Raw genomic sequence first — 22,314 nt, 5'->3', positions numbered from 1 at the left:
ATTTTGTAATAACGGAACACTGTTACCGTTAGTAGTAAAATGGAGTCCCGGTAATCCGAACAGGTCCAGGAGGAAAACTTTATTTTTTGTGTGGAAGAAATACGCAGTTGTAGGAAATTAATAACCAAAATAATGAAAATGGCTACATGATTTCATAGAAATAAAGTAAACTTTCGTTAAATGTAGTTTTTTCTTTTCTGTATGTATTGTACGTGTAAAAATAAAGACATCAATTTTTACTAATATTTTTACCATTTTTCCAGTACAGTACATATACTGTAAGTAGAAAACATGTTTTGAAATGCTATACGCTATGTATTACAACACAATAGACCCGTTCACTCGCTTCAAACCGCGATTTTACTGTTATTCCGGGTTATCTGAACAATCACTTAATCCGAACAGAGTTGCGGTACCAAATTAGTTCGGAATAGCGGGACTCCATTTGAAACATTTCCAGCTGATCTTGTAGTAATGGAATTAGAATGAAGGGAAACGTTACTTAAGTTGAGAGATTATCTTGTGTGTAGAAACCGAATTTTTATGTAATTATTATGTTTTTTCCTTTATTTATACATTCTTGGTATCAAAAAATGTTGATGAATTACGTAAGTAGGGATGCAATAGTCAACTTGTACATTATACATTATTACGTATTTTATTCAATGTTACTTATTGTTAAGATATGAACTATTCTTTAAATTACACAGTTTTTAATTAAGGGCTCCGCGTACCGTAGTCGCTAACCTTCTCGCTTTTGGTGCGAGCGATCCCGGGTTCAATTCACGGTGGGGTCACTCGGTTGAAAAAGGGTGAAAGCTTTTTCAGGCCAGCCATAATGAATGAGGTTTTTCTGGGTCTTCCTCATTCCTACCATGCAAATACCGGGATGGTACCTAACACACAGGTCCCAGGCCGCTTGCTGCTTATCCTTATCCTTTCTTCCTTCCCTTTCCCCGGATAGTGGGATCGCCAAGGGACATCATCCCTCATACGTGAAGAACTAACATGATCATAGATACCGGAAGTCCTGAAATCTAATTCCTATTTCCCTAAACTGTCTTTAAGAGGAAAATCCTTTGGACTTTCGGCTTATATGTTAATGTGATAAATAAAAATAAAACTTTAAATAATCTCTTCTTCCTTCCATCTCCCTACTTTCAGTTCCTGACAATACACTAACTTAACTCGTTTGATCATACTGTTCTCAAATGACGACAGTTAATACGATTTCATAAAATGTGCTCAGTTTTTATTTCTTATACATGGGCCCCCACAGACGGGGGCAAGAGGGGGTAATTGCTCCTTCCTGGATTTTCGAAAGAGATTAACTTTTACTGGATCTTCTGGTTTGCTTTTAAAATCAACATTCAAATAAATGATTAGGAGTAAATCCGTGTTCCCTTCCCCCGAGTGATGTTTAATATTTTTTCAGTAATCAATATATTAAGCCTGATGAATGCAGAGGCACAGAACTTTGAATGATAGTATCCGTTAATTGAGTTGAAAAGATAACTTCGCTCTTTGTTGTTTCTTTTGCAGACGTGAAGGTATACTATGTACTAAAGTAATGAAGTTATACCATATACTAAAATAATTGATCAGTTTGACATGAAGGATCATGTGTACACGTCTTTTAAGGTGATTGTGTGAAAAAGAGTTTTATATATATATATATATATCGGGTGAGTCCTTGAACACCTGCATAAGTTTGAAAATCGACGGGAAAAGTAAAAAGTGATGATGGGAACAGAGGTTTGATGAGTGTATGTCATTCACGGCCGCCATCTTGAAATCCGCCATTTTGGATTCAAGTCATTTTTTTAATGGAAAGGGGGGTATGACACACCAAATAAAACTATCTTGAGCTCAGGAATTGAGTGGTGTAATTTGTTTATTTTTTTTATCTTGTACAGTTTAGATGTTATTAATGTTAAAAAGTGGGAAATTACCTTGATACGGAATGCTACAACACATGTTCTACGTGCTGTCCATCCCGTGCAATGCACAACTGTAGTCACCGTAACCACTCTGACTGCACACGGAGGAGAATGTCTCCTGGAATTTGGTCACAGGCTTGTCGGATGCGTTCCTCCAGGTGTCTCAAATCACGGATTGTCTCAGCATACACTATCTGCTTAAGATGTTCACATAGATAAAAATCAAGGGGCGTTAAGTCAGGGAATCTTGGCGGCCACTCCACGGGACCACGGCGACCAATCCACTTCCCTGGCAGTTGTTCATCCAACCAATCACGGACACCATGTCCATAGTGTGGAGGGGCTCCATTGTGCTGAAAAAAAGGTGGGAAAATGCCGTCAGCGTTCAGTGTGGCAGGGAACACAAGGTCCTGCAGCACAAGGTCCTTTTACTGTGATGCAGTTAAAGTGTTGTAAATGAAAAATAGCCCAATGATGCGGGTGTCCCATATGCCACACCACACCATCACCTTCGCTGGACTATAATCTAGACTCGGGTCAACCCAGTTCGGATTTGCGTCACACCAGTATCGACAATTACGTCGATTAACCTCCCCGTTCAAAGTGAAATACGCCTCGTCGCTGAACAATATGCCCTTGGCAAACTCAGGATCCGGTACGTGTTGTTCAGTAGCCCACATGCTGAACTCCAACCGGCGATCAGGATCATCCTCGTTCAGTTTCTGTTGCATGTGCAGCTTGTAGGGATGCCACTCATTGGCGTGCAATATCCGGACAACGGAGGATTGGCTTATTGCACATGCTAGGGACACTCGACGGGTATTTCGTTCGGACTTTTCACAAACGACGCAACAACCGCCGCTGCAGTTTCCTCATTGGTGGCAGTCTTTGGTCGCCCACTACGTGCCCTATCTTGAACAGAGCCCGTCTCCCGGAATTTGGTGATCGCGTGAGCCACCGTGCTGTGCTATACCGGTCTCTGTCTAGGTGCCGTCTGTTGTAGTCAGCTGCTATTGTTCGGTAGCTGCGTTTTCCTGATATAAGGATGATTTCGATCTTCTGTTCACATGTCAGACCCATTTTAGATCACCTGGAACAAAGACGGAACTAGGTCAGTATCAAGGTAATTTCCCACTTTTGAACATTAATAACTTCTAAACTGTACAAGATAAAAGAAAAGAAATTACACCACTAAATTCCTGATCTCAAGATAGTGTTATTTGATGTGTCACACACCCCCCGTCCTCAAATGGGTTCCTGAATGATATTTTCTCCTTAAATTCTAAAATAGTTCTCTACCCTTATTATATTGCATGTTCTCAGTAAATTTCTACATTGAGGTGAATAGATGGTACTGCATCTGCTAATTGATTACTACTAAGTGGTTATATAGAAACTCACAACTACTTTAAACTACTTATCAAATAAATAAGAAAGTATAAATTACTCTTTACTTGTAATGCGAAATTTGAATACAAATGCAATTAAAGCTACTTTTGTTGGACGTGAACTGAATTTTCGTAGCAATACCTATTTTAATATTAAATATAGTTATGTTTTTGAGGTACAACGTAATAAGGTCCTAGTTGTAGTGTGCTCGATATCTATGGTTGCAAACACTTTGGCTTATCATCAATGATATCTAACAGTGGGAGATATTGCGGATGAGTTAGTTCTAAGTAATTGGGCAGGAACCGTAATGCTGGTGTTAGTTATCCTCTGCCCAGTGCAACAGGCGGTACTGTAGATGAAGCCGAAAGAAATGACGAAGACACTGGAGAAGTGGACGTTGTCGATGTTCCGGTAAAAACTCGAGTTTGTGCATGGTAGTTGAACATGTGTGCCCCGATATCAGGAAAGCTTATATAAGCAAAGAATAGTATTATTTGAAATCGGTATGGTTACACTTTTGGATGATATAATGATACTCTTAAAGCCAGGGTTGCCAACCGTCCCCATTCTGTGGGGACTGTACCGATGTCTGACTTATTTGTCCTGCGTCCCGACCGGATACTCGTCGGGACGCATATTGTCCCGTTTTATCGATTTTCAAAGTTAATTAATATTTTACTGGGCCATTTTTACAATGGAATAACATATTCTTTTAAACGCACAGTTTAAGTATAGAATCAATTTAACAAATTTGTTAAATTTAACAATTTATCAATTTAACAATTTAATTTGACTCATGAAAAAATAGTTAGCAGCTCGTCATTAATTTACAGTTATTCCTTATTTTTTTGCGAGAAGATAATCCAGTCGATTATAATGATAACAGTGCTAAAAAATGTTTTTGCAACCTGTACATAAAACCGACTTTTACCGTAGTGGCAGTAATACTGGTGCTCATTTCAGCGGATGACCGCCACGCTAACTATACTGGGTACCGGCCGCTGCCAGATCTGCCACCAGTGTCTGTGTCTAATGCTTCAATTTTGGTTTGGTGCGGAATCGCATTGTTTACATTAACCGGTGCTGTGCGGTATTATTCTGTTCTTCGACATTAAGTTACAAAGTTATTTTTTACATACAGTGATAGACGATAATGAAGACAACATCAACAATGACCCATGCAGATCGAAATCCGGGGAGAGGGGGCTCCAAGACCGATTGTCCCGTCCCGATTTTTTCTTAAGAAAAGTTGGCAACCCTGCTTACAGTGTTGTATTCGGATGGCGTACAGGAAGAAAGAGTTCTTCTTATGTATACAGACAGTGCGTCCTACATGTTAAAACCTGCTACGCCACTTAAAAGTTTTTCATCCTAACTTGATCCACTTTACTTGCATAGCATATGTTCTCCAATGCGTTGCTGAGGAAAAATGAAATGAAATCTGTGAGTTTTACGTCCCACGGTTATGACGGTTAGGCTAAAGGAGACGGTGATGATGAGTAATGAATGAAATGGTGGAATGAATAAAGTGCGAGGAAACGGGAGAACCCCGAGAAAACCCACGCACACGGTGTTTGTCCACCACAAAGTTCACTTGGCGGGGGCTGGGATCGAACCCGGGACCCCAAGCACCAGAGGTGAACGCTCTACCACTGAGCCACCGCGTCCACTGCGTTGCTGAGGAGTTGAGAGCCAAGTTTCTGAATGTCATTTAACTTTTTTTTTTTTATGCAAAAGGTATTTTTTAAGACACCACAACATGTGTAAATTTACAAGGAGCAACTACCAGGCGTATCACTTCCTTCAAAATCTATTATTACTAGATGGGGCTCTTGCATACGAACAAGTCAGTTTTACAACCAAAGAATTCAAATCTATACTTTACCCATTTTTGGTGGACTCAACTGTATTGGTACGCACTGCTCGAAATCTCTTCAAGGAGTCCAAGGCATACATAAATACCAATTTTGGTTGAATTGCTGCAAGTATCAACAAACATGAAACTTTTAGGCTTCCTCTCTTAAAGCCATAAATCTACATGAGTTGAGTTGATTTTGTGTTTAACGCCCCGTTCAGCAGCGAGGCTATATGAGACGTGGACCTACTGAAAGAAACTGACTGCTGCGGGGAAAGATGTGGGAGAGACAGTTCGAAAAAAAATTGACGCAACAGGAACCCAGATTACAACTGCTTATTGACAGTGAGTTGCATTCTCAATGGTGAAACAGTTAACCCTTCTAATGATATTTCTCCGAACCACATTTCCCTCCAGAAATATGCTCCAGTTACTTTTTGTGATGTAGAGAGAAATTTTTCTGCGTACAAGAACATATTGCGTGATCGTTAACAAACAGTTACTTCAGAACGTTTAGAAATGTCGATAGTGACATATTGTAAGTTGAATAATTGAACGTTTTCAAACAGTGCCTGCCTCAAGATTAAAGATAAGTTTTTTTTGTAAGTGTTTTTTGAGCGAAGACATGTGTTGAAAGAACATTTAATCATGGACATTTTAAAATGTATATGGTGGTGGTATTTCTAAATTAAACAATTAAATATATTAAAACTGTGGTTAATATCTGAATGTACAGTACATTGCAGATCGAGAACGCCAAATTAAAGCATTCTAATACTGTATCTTGAATTTTTGTAAATCCTTTCAAAATAAACATATCCCTTTAGGACGAAACTAATTTAAAATAAAATAAGAATTAAAGTTAAAAATAAATACTTGTAGCACATATTAATTATGAATTTACATTTTCTTACATATTTCAGATATTTTATTACATATTTATGTATATACATATTTTCGAAGTTGATATTACATAAAAATCCAGGCTGTGCTTATGAGTGACCCATACTCGATAAAATATGCCTATCGAAATCAGTTATTCAAAAGAGTTTCTAATATGACGATTGGGTATTGTAGAAAAACATGGTTAATGGCCTTAAATTACCCTTAAATTATTGTGTCATAACTTTAACTATACATGGTGGCCCGGAAGTTTCAGGTTCGATTCCATGTCGTTTGAATTCCACGTTAAGCTGTAGGTCCACATCTCATATACCCTCGCCGGTAAACGGGACGTTATTTTTCAACTTTAACTTGGCACAAAAATTTTGAATAAATTGCTCTAGGAGAATTGGCAAAGTAAATCTGAATTGTCGAGTTCCTTTCGGGTTAGTCACAATATTAGTTATTAATCATGACATTTTAAAGGATTCTTCCCGTAATTGATCTTATTTGAAAATCTTTGTATTATGAACGGTTTGTTCCGGTGATTATTATTATTTGACATTCGTGAGTTACTGAATTAAAAGCCTTTCTTTACAAAAATTCAGGTATTATTAACTGTTTCTTTGGATTTCCTTATTATTAACTGTTGCCATATAATATTTGACAATGATGGCATTATTAAATTATGTTCCCCTGACAGATGCCACTTGGAAATTCTAATATTATTAACTCTACCACATGGTGATCGATATTGTTTTGAAATCATGATATTAGTAGACGTATTCTCGGATACGAGGGTGATTCAGAAAGTAATGCCTCCAAGGTGATACGTTTATTTGTTTTTGCCTGATAGAACCGATACAGGTAACAGTGGAAAGATTGCTGCGTCAGCTGCAAATGGTGGCATTATTTTTCAACATAGTCACCATTACGGGTAACACACTTGGACTAACGTGAATTAAGGTTTTTCATGCCGTCGGCGAAGAATTATGGCTTCTGCTGGCGACACTATTGCCGAACTGGTGCTTCCACCTCCACGTCAGAACTCTAGCGTTGGCCCTTAAGATGATCCTTAAGTTTGGAAAAGAGCCAAAAATCGTAAGGCGCAAGATCCGGACTATAGGCAAGATGAGGCAGAATGTCAACAATACTTTGCAAGCAGATGGGACAACTTTGATTTTCTTTCACGGAGGAGAGGACGTATGGCGGTACTGACGCTTCCTTTCCGGGTCGCAGTAACGTATCCATGACGACCAGCGACTTAAATCTGTCTTCAACATTTGGGGAAACCGTTTCCATATTTTTTTTTCGTTTTCTTTTTCGTTCATAATATTTGTGAAGTTTAAAAACAATGCTGTGTAGGATCCGGGGAGCACAGTTGTGTTCAACATTGGGAGGCGGTCAGATTTGAGGCTTTTTCTAGGAAGAATGAGACTCATATTACAGTAGATGAATTTAATTTTTGGGGTGAACCTTTTGTATATTGTATATCAGGCGATGTAGATGAAGTAGTGTTACGTATCAGTATTATAAATCAGAGCAGTGAACACATTATGAAATCTGAATGCATTCATATTTTCAGTTGGTATGTTTCTACTGAGCTATCCACAATGATCCTCATCCACAAAGAAGATGAAAATCACATATCAAATAGTATTATTGGGGAGAGACAGTCATCCCAGTTCCAAGATGGGTTACATGTCCCCCTCAAACCTGGATTTGGGCCACTGATGACGACCCGTCGCCAGCGATTAATGTTCCTAGGCGTAAACCTTCCGCAGTCAGAAATTCAATGACAGTCCGCTGTTTCAACCGAACGTCATCACTGCATGCCATGTATTGCTCCATTATTCTGGAACGAGAAGAGATAGGAAGGTGAAACAAGTGACATTCTATAACTTAAACATCAGTACATTAATGGTAAATAGTTAGGAATGTTTGCAGTACTATTGGCCAAGTACTGGGCTTGGAGACACTACTTTGTGCATCAACCTCGTATACAAAGTGATATTGAATGGAATACAATTAAATTATAAGTATTGTATTTAGAATGAAAACCTCTAAAATGAACCTTATATATATATATACAGTAGAGCGTCGATTATCCGAAGTAATTGGGGGACATGGGTGTTCGGAAAACTAGTTTGTTCCGATAATCGAACTGTACATGTTTATTTGCCATGCGCGGAGCGGCACGCCTCAACTCTAAGCTGGCGCAGCTGTTGCTGTGAACGGTTTTGATACTGCCGCTACTTCTACAGCCAGTGCCAAACCGACAGAAGTGTGCTGATTGTTGAAACACAGCGACTGGCGGCTTGGCCGGTCAACAGCGCCTTATGAGGGTCCCATTAGAAGCAATGTTCCGCCAGCGGTGGCTCAGTGCGGCGACTACTGTGGGAAACTTGGTTTCGGAGTGAGGGGGATGATGGACGGTAGGGTGGGAGAGTAACAGGTGCGAGCGAGTACACAGTTCGGTTAAGCGGTCGTTCGGTTGACCGACGTTCGGATAATCGACGCTCTACTGTATATATATATTAGTGGAGCAGATAAAAAGCAATTTTTAGGAGAATCGTGCAAATGGTGATACAAGTAACTAATTTGGTATACTAATTCTCTTAAGGTTATTGGTCACATCTGTCAGATTGGCGACCTGGAAATTAAAAATGGCGTCCATTTTTTAAGATGGCCGCCAAATTGATCTGAAAAAGTCAATTTGTGTCATAAAATTTGAACTATACGCTCGATTTCTGCCATCTTAATGCCGATTTCAATAGTAATGAAAATATTCAGCCAATTTATAGAATTGTTTTTATTCCATTCTTCAGTTCCATATTGGTAAAATAGCCAAATATACACAAATTTAATAAAAAGTATACAATCTTAAATTTTTACAACAGTAAGTAGAAGTCTTACAAATGTTACATTAAAGAAGTAATCATAAATGAAACGAATAATCTACAACTAGTCCTATGTAATTGGGCGAAATAATATTCACGTAAGGAGCAGTGGCGCAAATCTGTCTTCAAAATTGGGGGGGAGGGAGTGGCGCAAATCATTTTCCCCCAGAAACACATATCAAATCAGATTATGGAGGTATTAAGTCCCCCCCTCCAGTTCCAAGATTGGAGGGAACATGTCTTCCTATCCCCCGAGATTTGCGTCAATGGTAAGGAGTATAGACCTATTATAAGAACAGTGTGCTCTCTGTGAGCTTTTGTATATCAGGGAAATTCATGGTGGTCACACACACAACTACAGAGTATTGTACAGGGAAGCCCTGCATCTTCAATGCAATCCTTTTACGCAGGAACACGTTGTAAGTTGTGGTGCAACCACTGCCATTTAGTAGTGTTCAAAGAGACCTCAGCGCAGACATTTCTATGCGAAGTCCCCCCAAACATAATCACAAACTTATTCTCTCCAAGTTCCCGGCCAATCCCACTGAATCTGTTTTGCCAGAGCATGCAGTGGTTGTCAGTAGCTACGACTGGAATCTGACCTGGATTTAGAAAACTCACTGTATCTCGAACCTTACAATAACATGTTTTATGGTTGCTATAGAGTGCACCTGATCTCAAATTAACGGCATCAATGAAATAATGCTTACTTCAAATGACTGACTTCTTTCCTGCGCTGCGTGGTGTGCAGTAAAAGTGATAGGAGCTTCATTATCCTCATTCTTGATAAGTGATACCTCTTTTAGCCATGTTATTCTTCTTTCATGGGTGACTTAATTGATTCAGAAGTTGACAATGATGGCACTGTTGTTTTTGGAGAATCAGGATTCTTTGCAATGTATGGTGGGTGAAAATTTCTGTATGCTTTGGGAAGTTGTGGGACTTTTTTTTTTTTAATGACTCCAACTGTGTTCTGTATTGATTTCTCTCGCTTTTCACCAAAGTAGGTTTCGTTTGGATGTTGAATGATTGACACCCTGGTACCACGAAAAGACGTTTTGCCCGTTGTTGATGTTCGATTATGGTCAATATTATCTATTTCTGCAGTCGTAAATAATTATTTTCTTAAGACTGGTAGACGCACTACTCCGTCTTCCGCGTACTATGATACTACCGCTTCACCTAGTTGAGCAGATATTTCCAAGACTATGTCGTATGAGATGGCCACATCCTTTTCATGCAGCATATCGATAAGCTGCCTCTTTCTCGTCTGGGCAAACACTAACATATCGACAAAGTTAGGAAAATATCTCACAGTCCTTAGAGTATCTGTGGGTGGGTGTTCCCACTTTTGGATTAGCAATACAGTTGTACTGTAAGAGCTGAGAAAAAGCAAAGGCAGATTTCGAAGCTGTGAATTAATGTCTGCTCAATGCATTCGTCTTGAAACAATCCAATGAAATATGGCTTATATTGAAACCTTTGCCAGATGGACCACATCGCTGTACTTACTTGCCTGTGTTAGGATTTCGCCAACATCCTTTTCAGAAACCAGCGATACATCTCTCCCTTGATGATGGCCTTGCAGCTGAGGCATATGGAAAAGTAACTTGTCTTTCAGATGAGTTGCGTGAACTTCAGGTGATTTAACTCCTAGTAGTTCCAGCCTCTTCCTGTAAAGAGAAGTCATGTCTGCAAATTTAAAAATGGGAGGATCTTCACTAGCTGCTTTCATATCTGTGATATAAGTGGCCAGCTCAGTAAAAGCTCTAGGGAATAATTCTTTATCCTGATCATTATCTTGCACTTCATCGTGCTGTTGAATCTTATGATGTGCTCGTTCTCGGTGTTAAAGCTGTGCCAGGCAATGAGGATGGTATTCCAATTCTTGCGTCACAACGTCTCCTGCACTTAACTTTGCGAGAGTTTCCCGTCATTAAGTGTCTTAGCACACTCATTGAGTCTCTGATTTAGTTTAATTGTCATAGCGCACCTTAAAGCACTTTCAGAGCTTTGTTTTCAAACAGGAAACATTCTGTTGCTTTGGGAATTCTAACCTTTAGAGGAATCTTGCTAGTTGGACTTATCTCTGTAAGGACAGAAGAAATTGATCTCTTCATAGCTCAGTTTAGTTTTGTGTTATTAAACAGTAGCCTGCAACTTTCATAATACTGAGCCTTATTTCTCCTCAGAGTTGCCTCTATTCCATCACCTTCATTGAGTCTTGCAGGGTCAAACTTGATTGGCATGTAGGCGTAATTTAATTGAATGAAACTGCGGAATATTTCTTGCCAAGGTCTTGTAACCATCATCGCATTTTTTATTAGGGTTTGCATGTGAAGATTTCAGATGTTCCTCAACACCCTCTTGACAAAGACAACACTTATCCCAATCATTGTGCCACGATTTGCTGGTAGATTCTGTGTCAGTCTCCATTTTGAATTTTATGCTTTAACTGTTTAGAGCTTTGGTAACTTCACGGCTGATTTGGGAACTAGTTAAAACAACACATGGGACACTTAATCATGCAATATAAATAGCATTTACTAATTTGACCCTGTGGTTCTGAATTGCTCGCCAGTAATGTCACCAGTGTGATCTGTAGTCCCTGTCAATCTCTTAATTAAGAAAAGGTGCATCATCACTTATTCAACCTTGGAAAAAAAAACAAGTAAAATAAGCACTGGAATGCAAGAAACACATTAATGAGTAAATCAAAATAAGAGAAAAATAAACTTCTCATGCTTAAAAACATATAAATCAACACCAGGATCATTCTAATCGGCCAATAACTTTAACGCATCTTTTAAGGAAAATCAATTAAACAGATCCGTTTGGCAGCCATCTTGAAAAATGGCCGCCATCTTGGAATTTCAAGTGGCCAATCTAGCATATTCGATAAGGGACCTTTGGAGAACTACCATGCCAATTTTGATGCTTGTATCTCCATTTGCACGATTCTTTTGTTATCTGCCCCACTAACACACACACACACACACCCGCACACACACACACACATATATATATATATATATATATATATATTGTATGTATGTACATAGATAGATAGATATGTGTGTATGTGTGTGTGTGAATGTGTGTCTGTGTGTCTCCTGTTTCGTTTTAGAAGGGAGATATGCAAAACTCTGATCTTTTCACGCTAGTTGACGTTTTATATCCGCGTTCAATGACAAAAGAATTCACATAAAATCTTATTCAATTGTATTGAATTATATATATATAAAGAATGAGAGAAAATAGGAATGTGAAAATAGACACAAAAAATCCTGCAGAGTGTGGATTGTCTTTTCGTATTCAAACAAATGCTTTCACTTATTTCAATATATTGGTGTTTGGATCTTTGGATATATTCTTATGTAATCGAACCCTTTCTTGCTGAATTGTTCAGCTTTACTTCTCTGATTAGATTTTTATATCTTCCTTTTTCCTATACTTTAGTTTTATCTGTTGTTTTGCCTTTCTCTACTAACCCAATTTCTTTATTTACTTCGTAATTTAATCTTATGCTTTTTCTTCATTTATATTTTTTTAATTCTTCCATTTCTCTTGATTTTCACTTTTCCCTGGCTCTTTAAAGTTATGGCATTTTACTGTTGCTCAAAGTGGGGCACGAGAAATCAATAAATATTCGCTAAGACACTCTTTAATATATGTTATATACATGGGTTACTGAGATTTCCCCTTTTCCCCTAGAACAGTATTTCCTAATCTGAGGTCTGCGAACATTTGGTGTTCTGCTACACATTTTACCTTCATTAAACTTTATATTACTTGTATAATGATGCTACACTTGGGATATTTGTAATGTACACTCATGTCCAAAATGATTGTCGCATTTCTATAATTCTCTTCTTGTAAGAATATAATTTGATCACGATTTTGCAGGGTACTTTTAATACTGATACTATGTGTACAACCGGGAAATGTATATATGTGGTAAATTTCATAGGAAAAGAATTATAAATACGAAAATTAGAATGAGTAAACCAAAATGTTACTAAATGGACAAGAAAGTTTTATTTTCGTTTTATTGTTTTTGTTTGTTGCTCTTTTGACATGAAATTTGCAACATACATGTCTTTGCCGATTATACACATACTAACATTATAAAAAAAAAAACGGGCGAATTTGTTATCAAATAATATTTCCAAACATACGACATATTTGTAGACATGTGAAAATAATTTTGTACATGAGTGTACATTAACTAAGTTTCAACCAAGTGAGAAGAATCTATATATAAAAATGCTAGGTTTATATGTTAGTGGTCAAGAAAAGTTTGTATGTATGTTGACGTTTATATGTTTGTATCCAATTATTTTGACAACGATATATCGGAAACAACAAGCTCTAGAAAGATGACGTTTTCACTGACCGATTGCAAATTTTGTATACATTGTTCAGTTCTAATTGAATATTTTAAAAAATGCCACTATCTGTTTATTGCATTTTTAGGGGTACACTGGAATTATTGAAATTTTAAAAAAGTAAAGCATCATATCCTACGAGTTATACATTCCAACACCACACATTTATATGCGGGGTTAGTACATCTCTCCGGCGTTTGTTTCATAGCCAAATGATAATGAAAAACGGAGGATAATCATTTCTACAATCTAAGATGTATCTTTATTGTTTGGAGTGTTTTGCCCAATGAGCACCCTATATCACTGACATTATAATTACTTGTGTGTGTCTAATGTATTTGCTTAGTACATACTGCATGCAAGAAGAAAGAAAACACTGATCATACATGAATTAGAAACTCCAACCGGAAGTATACTTAAATCTTGCAAATGATGTGAGATATTGAAAAAATGATGGAAAACATATCCCCTTTATGGCACCCCTAACCGATTTTTATCAAGCGGTCGTTCACTTATGTCTGTAAAGGGACATGTACAAATGTTATGAGGAATGACAAGGAGATTGATGCTCATATGCGAATGATGAACTGTGTACAAACCGCAGGTTTAGCTAGTATAATTGAAAAATATAAAAAGAAACTATCAACATTACCAACCAAGACTAAAATATGTGTATAGTACACATCACAACATGAAAGAAATAAGCTAATTTAACATATTCATCCGGATTAATAAATAGACTAACAGCATGACGAATATCATCGAAAATAAAAATCATTCTTTACAAAGCAGTAAAAAATGTCAATATTATTAAGACCCTTTCACTCAACCACCTGTTATAATCTGCTCTTTGTAATGAAGTGGGAAGTAATAAGAAATATTTCATATTACACAAAGAAATTTGCTGCCTGTCTTGAGATAAAATTCTGATGCAGTTGTTTGAGCTTCTGAACAAAGTAAGATTGTTCACCATTAATTCTAATATGAGTTAACATAATTTTAACTATTTGACGTATGACTTTTGTCTCTTACGTATTTCAGAGGGATTTTTAACACCTTTTATACTCTTAATTCGACCCTTCAAGGTACTGTATTTGTCATCGTGTTTTCTGTGCAAGACAACATACAAGCAAGAGACAAGTCAATCAAAAGTTTAAATTTGTGATGGAATCGTTTGGCAAAAGAAAAATACGATTCCGTTTGCATACTGAGTGATTTTGATTATTTCAGTGACAACTCTGTATTTCAGTTTTAGAGTGCTAGATAATTTGAGCTCACTGATGTCTCAACTATGTCTGTATTTTTTGATTTGTTCTAAAAACAAAAATCTAGTGAAAACTGCCTTTCTAGACTCCGAATAGGAATTTCCGTCCAAGAAAAGCAACTTTATCGAGCTGTCTTGTGATTCGACGTTCGAAACGGTGTTTACTTTATCATTACGTGAATTTCGGTTCCAGTCTAAGTTCTGGTCCTGAAATTTCCAAGAGGGTTGTAAGACACCTGCTGCCATTTCACATTATACACACTGATAAAAGTTAGGGGTAACGCGGGGTGACGCTGTTCCCCAGCTATCAAAAATTATGTGGCGTCCATTCTATTCCTAAAAAATTTCAATAGGCAAAGATAGCCACGGGGGACGGCGTAACATCATGCCTCCCCCTACATTTTCAGATCCACTTTTATCCCTGACTATACATATCTGTGCGAGACATTTTCTCATCTCGTGCATATGAGAAAGAAACAAAGGAACGTAATTTACATGAAGCTAGATCTATAGGCTGTAACGAAAATGTACGTCAAAATTTCAGGGGTGGAATCCTTATGAGTACACAAGCAAGAAAGTTCATATAACCATATATCGGGAAATGTATCGTTACAAAGTTACGGCCATTGAGCCGCCTGGCGGTGTAAAATAGTCACATTCTGGTCGCACCTTAATGTGACTGAATTTAAACTTCAATACTCTGCCTCTAATTAAGCTAAAAAGATAAATTTGGTATCTATGTATTTCCGAAGGACGACGCTTTCCGCCGATATGTATTGTATGTATGTGGGAGTTACCATGGCGGATGGGGAAGGGTAATTACATTGTTTTGTTTTTTGCAGTAGAATATTGTGAATGGCATTACTTCCCCTTGGGCTACACTCATAAAGTTTATATCGGCGGGAAGCTTCATCCTTCAGTAACATATTGCTACCAAAATTATACTCCTAACTTGATTAGGGGCTGAGTTATTGAGGTTTAAATTGAGACACATTAAAAAGCTACCAGAATGTGATTATTTCACCCCGTCAGGCGGCTCAATGGCCGTAACTCTGTAACGATACATTTCCCGACATTTAGTCATACGGACTTTTTTGCTTGTCTACCCATAAGGAATTCACCCCTGAAATTTTGCTGTACCTTTTGGTTATACCCTGTATTTCTTGATTCAATTTTGATCCAGATATATGGAAGTTGACGGCTAAAACACAGCATCGCCCATCACACTAGGAAAGTACTGAGTTCATAATATTAGGCCTAGATGGTAGGATTCTATTTTACCAAATATTACAATTTATAACAGTATTATATTGTTATAAATGACCCATTTAGTGTTGTTACATTATAAATTATTACTTCGTTTTTATAATATGTAAAATATATGTTAAAAATCACATTTGGTTTCATGGGGACCTGCGGAGAATTAGCGGTTGCTAGTAAGAGCCCGCAATATCAGAAAGATTGGGAAACGCTACTTTAGAACTTGGAAACGTTGGCATTCGTCAAAGAATCCATATCGTTTTCTTCTAGTATCTACTGTAGTAAGAGCTGTTTGACATTTGTTTTAAATAAAGAAGACACTTATAATCGGTAAGGGATATACGTTAGCAATATTTTTTAATTTCCGTTAAGCTTTCAGAGAAGCAGGTGAGGTGACAAAATTGAGTTAAGACAAATTGTTTATTCCTTATTACCCAGATCGATAGACAAACTCTGTAGTTCAATCATTATGAGCATGTTTCTGTGACCTTGAAAAATATACCTAGTATAATTCAAGTGCTTGCCAAGTGTTACGTGCTGTAATTCGATTTTTCTATTTGTAAAAGATGGTTAATTTAAATCCCTTTAAGAAAATGCTCTGATCAGCCAGAACATTATGACCATCTACCTAATAGTCGAGTATGTCCACCTTAGGCACGGATAACACCAGCGACGTGTCTTGGTAGGTCGCTGGAAGGAGTTGGTACCACATCTGCACACACACACAGTAGGGTGGAAGGAAGAAATCAGATTTTTGAGTATCGAATTTTAGTAAATATCGAAATTTTAATATTTGCGTGCTAATCAATGAAAAAATGACGAAAAATTACACTTCGGATCTTTAGTTCACGCAAACGGCTCAAAGTTTGAAAAAATATATATTAAAAATATTTAATACCAAAATTTACTTTTACGCAAAAATTTAGATTTTCGAGTATCAAATTCTAATAAGGATCAAAAGTTACGTATTTGCGTGCTAATCAATGGAAAAATAACGGGAAAAATCACACTTTGGATCTTCAGTTCTCGCAAACGACAAAAATTTTGAAAAAAAAAAAATATTAAAAGAAAAACATCGAAATCTACCTTTACGCAAGAAATATACAGATTACTTTTGTTTCGAATCTATAGCGTGTAAATATTTTATTTTAGGTGTGTGAGGTCAAGTTTGTTAACAACTCCTTAATGTGAATGATTTCATACATTTTCATAATGATTTTGCATCTCTTCGCCCATTTCTCAACGCTTTCTTCTTCATGAAATGGCCCAAAATTCACCACTAGGAGGTGGCTGCAATTCGAGTACCACTCACACCCTACCCAACCATCCTATCATTTAGATATTTGCTAAATTATGTTGATTTAGTCAAGGACGTTATTATAAATTTATTTTTAAAATCAAATTTTGGGATTGTGAGTCTTGAGAGCAAAGTTTCTCTAATGAGTTTGACTTCTTAAATGTTTTATGCCATACTCTCGAAGTTGAAAGTTGTGTCAACCTTGTCACAAAGTCTGCAGGAAAAGTGTGTGGACAAGAAAACAGAGATGGCTACATTAGAGTAACTTTGCTCTCAAGACTCACATTTCCAAAATTTGATTTTAAAAAATCTGAATTTAAGACAACATCCTTCACTAAATCTACATAATTTAGCACACCCTAAAAGATAGGATGGTTGGGTAGGGTTTAAATGAAATTTGAATTGCAGCCATCTCCTGTGGTGAATTCTGGGCTATTTCTTGCATAAAGGTAAATGTTGGTGTTTTTTATATATTTTTTTAGAACTTTAAGCCATTTGCGCAAACTAAAGATATAAAGTGTGATTTTTTCGTTATTTTTCCATTGATTAGCACGCACATGCGCAACGTTTGAGCCTTATTTGAACTCAATACTCGAAAATCTGATTTTTTTCGCTCCACCCTAACACACAGGCTACATAATTCCCATAAATTCCAGGGAGGTGGCGATGCGCTTTGAAGGCGCGTTGAATCAGATCCCAGAAATGCTCGATTCCGTTGAGATACAACAAGTTGGGGGACCAGGAAATCAATTGGAACTCGCCAGTGTGTTCCTCAAACCACTCTATCACATTTCTGGCCTTGTGACATTACGCAATATCTTGCTGAAAAATGGCACTGCCGTTGGAAAACATGGTCGTCATGAATGGGCGTACGTGGTTTGCAACCAGTGTACGATACGTCTCGGTCGTCATGGTGCTTTGCACGAGCTTCACTGGACTCATGAATGCTCATGTGAATGTTCCTCAGAACATATTTGAGCCGCCGACAGCTTGACTCCGTCAAGTATCAGGGAGCTGTTCCTCTGGAAGACGACGGATTCGCACCTTCCTATCAACATGATGAAGAAGGTATCGGGATTCATCAGGCATACAACGCTCTGCCACTGCGCCAAGGTCCAGTGACGATGGTTACGTGCTCATTTCAGTCGTAGTTGCCGAAGTCGTCTGTTAAAATTGGCCAATGGATGGGTTGTCGGCTGCGGAGACCCATCGTTAGGAGCATTCGGTGCACTGTGTGTTCAGACACACTTGTACTCTGCCCAACATTAAAATCTAATGTTAGTTCAGCCACAGTTCACCGTCCGTCCTGTTTTACCATTCTGCTCATCCTACGACGTCCGGCATTCGTAATAAGGGGGGGAGCGCCCAGCCCCTCGATGTTTGGATATCGTTTCACCTTGTTTTCGCCACTTGTTAAAGAAACTCACAGCACTCCTCGAACACCCGACAAGTCGTGCAGTTCCCGAAATGCCGAGGCTCCAGGCCATTACAATCTGCCCTCGGTCAAACTCAGATAAATCGCGCGCCTTCCCCAATCTCCCAGACAGATACCGGGCCCATGTGGCCCTCATGAAGATATCCTCCCGAAAGAGGTCAGATCGCGTTATTTCCAACTAACTATGGAATTTGTTCAATATTTCTTATCCATTGAAGCAGAAAACAGGTGAAGACTTTGATAACAATCTTTTCACTTCTTTTTTACGGCACAACAGTATGGAAGATACGGGCCCTTCTCAGGCTCCTGTGAATTCTAACCAAGAAGAACGGTCGTTTAAGAAACCAAAGCGTACCGTTAAACCAAGACCTGTTACACCACCACCAGTTGAAATCAGCAATAGCTACAACCCATTAGTCACTCCTGACCCCCCAGTGACGTCAGGAACAGAAATTATGGACACTTCCTCTCCTGATTGTAATAAAGACGTCAATCCGTCTGAACAAATCAGAAATATTTCCTCAACCAATATTCAAAGAACCATAAAATCCTTAACCATCTATGACTACCCCCACGAAAAGGGCTACACGTTATCACATGGAGCCAGCGCTGCTTGCAAAGAAATACCTTCCTGCTCAGTTTACCCAGATAGGATTAAATTCCAGTGCAATAATCAAGACGATTATGTGGCTCTAATCAACTTCTGCAAAGATTATAAACTACAGTATGCTATTGACTCTGTTAAAAAAGAAAAAAATGCTGAAAGTAGTCATTAGGCAACTGCCTATAGATGCTTCCGTCAAAAATATTAAGCAGGACCTGGAAAACAGAGGATACCCTACGATTTCAGTACAGCAGATGAAAGGACGGGGAGGGGCCCCCTTCCCCCTTTACCTTGTGACTCTGGAACGGACTCCAAATACAAAGGACATATTCACTTTGGAGTACTTAGAATTCTATAAAATCAAGATCGAACCATTTAAGGCAAAACCATACATCCAATGCTACCGATGCCAAAGGCTCGGACACACCCAATCGTCATGCTTTGCCAATCCTCGCTGTGTAAAGTGCGCAGGAAATCATCTTACATATGAATGTAAGCGCAAAACTCAAGATAGTGAAGTGCAATGTTCAAATTGTGGAGGAAATCACCCTGCGAACTATTCAAGATGCCCTACTATCCACCGCATATTATCACGACGCTCCACTCAGAAGAAGCTTCCTACACCTCATGACTTCCCCCCGCTCTCATCAGATTCTGCACCAGCACCTAATCCAAAGAAGACATCAAAACCATCGTATGCTGAAAAAACCAGTGCAACGTTTAAGACGTCACCATCAGACACATCGTCTTCCATCACTGAATCACCGGCAAACTGGAAAGATATACTCAGCTTGTTTCAAGAACTGCAGTTACACAGACTTCTTCCGGCTCTCCAAAAAATATATCAACAAATCAAGACGGCTCCTGACATCTTTAGCAAACTAATAATATTCTGTGAAATCTTGGAAGACCTTCAGGATTAACCGCATCATATGCACTATACAGGACCACACCCTTATGAGGGCCAGCTAAGATCATATCATTGGATGTACAACCAACCAATCCTCACTTACGGACTACATAAACTAGCCAATCACCTTCTCCTCTAGTATATACCACCTCACCCTTTCCAGTCATCTCTAATTCAGCAGGGACTGCGTCAGTTGCGTCCCTAGATCTACATTCAATTGCCTCACATTTAATTACTAATGCAAACAATTAAGAGGTAGGGGCACTAATTTAGAGCCCGGTACTCAGAACATCGCTCATCAAGACAAGCACTCACTCACTCTACACACAGCCAGTCCGGTCACTGATACTACATGCACCATACGAGTGTCTGACTAGCAGGCATTCCTCGTCAAGTGACGCAGCTATCTCCTGGACGGGTTTATATCGATAGTAGGTAGGTGATCATAATGTTCTGGCTCATCAGTGTAGGAGATGAAAGAATGTAACCGAAGTTCTTATTGCGAAGCGCAGATCCACTTTAAATTCTTGTTATAGGCATAGGAACGTCACGAGAGGAACAAGTGAAGTTCTTCCTATAACGAAAAATTAAAAGGACGTTGTATGTCGCCTTTTTTTACGAGAAACTAGCTGGACTGATTGGAACGAATTTTAGAACATATTTAGCACTCAACCCGGGCCAAATTTATATCAAGTGATTTTTGTTTTAATGTGTATCCTAAGGTGGGGCAATGAGGATTCAAATTACATATCAAAATAGAGCATCTTACCAGCTCTGCTAGTTAAAATATTGAAACTCAGTATACAACTTTCTAATTACGAGTTCAGTTTGCACTGAAATGAAATTTTGAAAGCATTATTAAAATATGTATTGAATGAGGTGTCAGTATATTCCATTAACCTTACTTCTCCCGAGGGAAATATCGTTATTTGTACTAGTATATTGATCGAATTTTGAAGTACAAGCGGGAAAATTCTCGGTTTTCGGCATTCGCTCGAGCTGTTATCTAAGGAAAGTCTTCGTTATGTAAAGAAATAATAATATCGGCTTGTTTCAAAAATTTGGTGCTAGGTGTCTTGGTATTCTATTGTGGTTTCCTGATTGGTGTTCTATTGTATATACATGTGTTTTACCTACAGTCCTGTGTTTAGGTCTAATTTAGGAGATTTTTTTGTGGTGTATTGTGTTGTAGGTATATTTACACGTTACAAAAGTCAGTATAAAAAGAATGCCTCGCTGCGCGGTGGTCAAGTGTGATAAGCAAAGTAGGAAAACTGAAAGTACAAACGTAATTACTGTTTTCCTATGAGAGTGTAGCGTTCGTTTCAGCAGCGAGGCTTTTATGAGATGTGGACTTACTGTTTAAAGTGGGATCCGAACCATACGACCTTTCAGCACGAGAAAGCTCGGAAATCCAGAAAATCAATATTTAGGCTATGTACAGGTCTGTTCTTTAGCCAGGATCAATCTGTACAAAGAAGGAAATAGAGTTGAGTTGATTTTGAGTTTAACGTCCCTTTTCAGCAGCGAGGCTATATGAGACGTGGATCTACTGATTAACGTGGAATCTGAACCACATGAACTCCCGCCAGGAATCGAACCCGGGTCTCCCGCGCCAAGAAGGAAATAGATCGTGTGTCTTGTCTGTCGGCACATGCAAGATACAGATAAATGTTATAAATATGGGTTTGATAAACATTATTTCGTTTGGTACTGACATTACTCAGATTTATTGTTGTTTACGATCTAGACTTCCTTTCCGTTTGGAAATAAACATAAGTGGAAGATAACTGAGTACGTAGCAGCACTTATAGAGAACACACTTACAGAGATATGGAGTACGTATGCGATATTTATGCTGACCTAAATCCAACGCAGTACTAGCTCCCCGCTTGGTCTATTGGCTAGCACATGTGCCTTTGGTGCTCGTGGTCTCGAGTTCGATTCTCCATGGAAATGCAAAAAAAAAATAATTTCCCATGATTCACTCTCAGTGATCACCCAACTCTTTCAGCCTAAAGATCTTTACCATGGGACGTTAAACTAAATAAATTCTTTCCATTTTCAAACGCAGTACAGAACTTCAAATAATACTATAATACAGATTTCAACTCGATTGCCGTGGCAGAAATAGCAGTAGGAAAGCCTCCTATATCGGAAATCTACGGATTTTTCCTTCTAAATGGG

This window comes from Thermobia domestica, chromosome 12, assembly GCF_964235325.1.
Source record: "Thermobia domestica chromosome 12, izTheDome1.hap1.1, whole genome shotgun sequence".
In the NCBI taxonomy this organism is placed as follows: Eukaryota; Metazoa; Arthropoda; class Insecta; order Zygentoma; family Lepismatidae; genus Thermobia; species Thermobia domestica.
The sequence above is the reverse complement of the archived record's forward strand: the minus strand, read 5'-3'. Positions refer to the sequence as shown.